This window comes from Eumetopias jubatus, unplaced genomic scaffold, assembly GCF_037043125.1.
Source record: "Eumetopias jubatus isolate StellerSeaLion01/CBP00866 unplaced genomic scaffold, mEumJub1_p1.0 scaffold_11, whole genome shotgun sequence".
Lineage (NCBI taxonomy): Eukaryota > Metazoa > Chordata > Mammalia > Carnivora > Otariidae > Eumetopias > Eumetopias jubatus.
In genome coordinates this window covers 60,820,751-60,824,907 of record NW_028274817.1, presented here as the reverse complement: position 1 = coordinate 60,824,907, position 4,157 = coordinate 60,820,751, and positions in this window count along the sequence as shown.

The following is a 4,157-nucleotide window of genomic DNA, read 5'->3' as shown; positions in this document are numbered from 1 at the left end:
AATGATCCCCCATCTTCTTTTTTTTTAAGATTTTATTTATTTATTCATAAGAGACAGAGAGAGAGAGGCAGAGGGAGAAGCAGGCTCCTTGCTGAGCAGGGAGCCCGATGCGGGACTCGATCCCAGGAAGCTGGGATCATGACCTGAGGCGAAGGCAGACGCTTAACCATCTGAGCCACCCAGGCACCCTGATTCCCCATCTTCAATGTCTTGAAACTGCATAGGAGAAATTGATGCTAATTATTCCTTAAATGTTTTTATAAAATTTGCTAATGAAGTTGTGTGGTCTTGAGGTGTTTTTTGTCTTGGGAAATTTTTGATGATTGTTTCAATCTTTTTACTCTTTATTGGTCTGTACAGATTTTCCATTTCTTCCTGATATCTATTGAGGTGGAAGGATAATTAGACCCTAGATGATAAACCTTAAAAAGCATTTACAAATTTTGATGATAAACCAGATATGTAGTGCACATTGAAGGATTTTTTTTTTTTACCTCACTGAAAATGTAAGGCTTTTTGTATGGGGGAATTAATTGAGAAGTGGCCTTTGATTTCATGCAAATTTTCCTCTAATACTTATCATAAATAATTGTCCTTATGCTTCTATAATGTATTTCATAATTGGGATGTTGATATGCTAAATAAATGAATTTATATATTTTTCTTCTAATTTGGAGGAATAGCCCTTGAGGATTCCCTGTGTTGTCCCTTTCCATGAAGAGGTCTATCTAAGCCATCTGGCAATTTTCTCACTCAAAACAAGGACAGAAGAGTAAAAGGAGTTACTCTATATTCATTAATTCAAGTAATATTAATTGTGGGGAATGAAGAGACAAGGATCTTCTCAGCAAAAGGCTCATATTTAGTGAAAGACATGGACAAAATGAACTCTTATAATGTAATGATAAACATGTAAATGAAATTAAGAGGAAATAAAAACACATGTATTATATGTTTTTACTTCACATATTGATTGTTACTGATAGTTTCCAAACTGATAGTTCAACAACTGGATCTCCATTATCACAAAGGTCATCCTGAATACATATGCTGAGATTAATAATCTTAAAAATTAAAGTTATTGTGTCATTCTTTCTCAAATTTGGTCACAAGCAACCAAAAGTAGCTTTTAAAATAATGTTCCATAACCTAATTAATACCTTTTCCAATGGATAGAGTAGCTCTCCTTACTTGGATTCTCTTAAGACTATATTTTGCCTGAAGAAAAAAGAAATATCACTGTTGATGAAAACATGTCCCAGAATGTTTTTGGAGATGCACAATTCAAATTTGTTATGAATAAGTTATGCTTCAAAAACAAGAATTATATTATACTTACATGACTGACTTTTTTATCTGGCTTTACTAAGACATAATTATCATGTAACATGAGTAAGTTTAAGGTATGCATTGTGACAATTTCATACATGTATATATTGCAAAATGATTACGATAATAATTAGCATCTCCACCATCACACATATTTACCATTATTTGTATTGATAGCATTTAAGATCTACTCTCTGTAACTTTAAAGTATGTCATACAGAATTGTTAAATCTAGTCACCATGCTGTACATTAGATCCCCATACTTATTCATTTTATACCTGTACATATGTAACTTTTGAAAAACATCTCCCTATTTCTCATAACATCTAGCCCCTGGCAATCACCCATCTACTCTGTATGAGTACTTTTTAGATTCCACATATAAATGATATCATACACAGTTATCTTTGACAAATTTTACTTATAATGTCAAGGTCCATCCATATTGTCACCAATAGCAGGACTTCCTTCCTTTATTGTGAATATTTAATATATATATATTCATATAATACATATTTATATATTCATTCATTCATGGACACTAAGTTGTTTTTTGTCTTGTGAACAATGCTGCAATGAGCATGGTGGTACAGATATTACCATGGTGATTTTATTTCCTTCTGATATGTATCTAGAAGTTAGGTTGCTGGATCATATAGTAGTTCTATTTTTAATATTTTGAGGACCCTCTGTTTTCCATAGCAGCCGCACCAATTCACATCCCCTCCAAAAATTCAAAAGTGTTCCAATTTTTCTACATCATTGCTAACAACATTTTATCATTTTGTTTTCTATAATGGCCACCCTAACAGTTGTAAGGAGATATCGAATTGTGATTTTAATTTAAAACCCCCTGGTTAGTGATATTGAACATCTTTTCATGTAACTGCTGGCCATTTGTATGTCTTTTCTGAAAAAAACAAAAAACAACAAAAAACAAAAAACAACGTCTATTTGGGTTCTTTTCCTTTTCCTATTTTTAAATCAGAATATTTAGTTGTTTTTCTTTTTGCTAATGAGTTATGAGTTCCTTATATATTTTGGTTTTTTTTAAACTTTTTTTAATCTTTTTTTTTATTTATTTGACAGAGAGGGAATGAGAGATAGAGAGCACAAGAGGGAAGAGGGTCAGAGGGAGAAGCAGACTCCCCGCTGAGCAGGGAGCCTGATGTGGGACTCGATCCCGGGACTCCAGGATCATGACCCGAGCCGAAGGCAGTCGCTTAACCAACTGAGCCACCCAGGCGCCCCTCCTTATATATTTTGAATATTGATGGACTCATCAAATACATGGTTTACAAATATTTTCTCCCATTCTATAGGTTGTTCATCTTGTTGAAATTTTTTTTAACTGCAGATTTTTTTAAATTTGATATAATCCTACTTGTTTATTTTTGCTTTTGTTGTCTGTTTTATTGGTATCATATACAAAATATCATTGTCAAAACCAATGTCAAACTTTTTTGTATGTTTTTTTCTAAGACTTTTATGGTTTTGGGTTGTAGATTTTAGTCATTTATTTGAAGTTAATTTTTGTGAGTGGTATAAGCTAAGGGTCCAATTTCATTTTTCTGCATGCGGTTGTCAAGTTTTTCCAATATCATTTATTGATGAGATTGTCCTTTCCCCATTAAATATTCCTGGCTCCCTTATCAAATATGAGATGATCATCTATGCCTCAGTTTATTTGTGGGCTTTCTATTCTGTTCCATTGGTCTATGTATCTGTTTTATGCCAGCATCATACTGTTTTGATTGCTACAGCTTCATAGTACAATTTGAAATCAGGTAATGTGATGCCTGCAGTTTTGATCATCTTTCTCATGATTGGTTTGGCTATTAGGATTTATTTGCCACTCCTTACAACTTTAGTATTTTTTTTAAGATTTTTATTTATTTATTTGAGAGAGCGAGAATGAGAGAGAGAGCACATGAGAGGGGGGAGGATCGGAGGGAGAAGCAGACTCCCCGCTGAGCAGGGAGCCTGATGCAGGACTCGATCCTGGGACTCCAGGATCATGACCCGAGCTGAAGGCAGTCACTCAACCGACTGAGCCACCCAGGCACCCACAACTTTAGTATTTTTTAATTTTTTTATTTTAACTTTTAAAAAATTATTTCATTTTATTTTATCTAATTTTTTATTATGTTAAGTTAGCCATCATACAGTACATCATTAATTTTTGATGTAGTGTTCAGTGACTCATTAGTTGTGTATAACACCCAGTCCTCATTACAACACATGCCCTCCTTAATACCCATCACCCAGCTACCCTATCCTCCCACCCTTCCACTCTGAAACCCTCAGTTTGTTTCCTGGAGTCCATAATCTCTCATGGTTTGTCTCCCCCTCTGATTTACACCCTTTCAGTTTTCCCTTCCTTCCCTGAATGTCCTCCGTGCTATTCCTTATGTTCCACATATAAATGAAACCATATGATAATTGTCTTTCTCTACTTGACTTATTTCACTTAGCATAATCCCCTCCAGTTCCATCCATGTTGAAGCAAATGGTGGGTATTCATCCTTTCTGATGGCTGAATTCCATGGTATATATGAACCACATATTCTTTATCCACTCATATGTTGAAGGGCATCTCGGCTCCTTCCACAGTTTGGTTACTGTGAACATTGCTGCTATGAACCTTGGGGTGCCATGTGCCCTTTCTCTTCACTGCACTTGTATCTTTGGGGTAAATACCTAGTAGTGCAATTGCTGGGATATAAGGTAGCTCTATTTTTAACTTTTTGAAGAAACTACATACTGTTTTCCAGAGTAGCTCTACCAGCTTGCATTCCCACCAACAATGTAAGAGGGTTCCACTTTC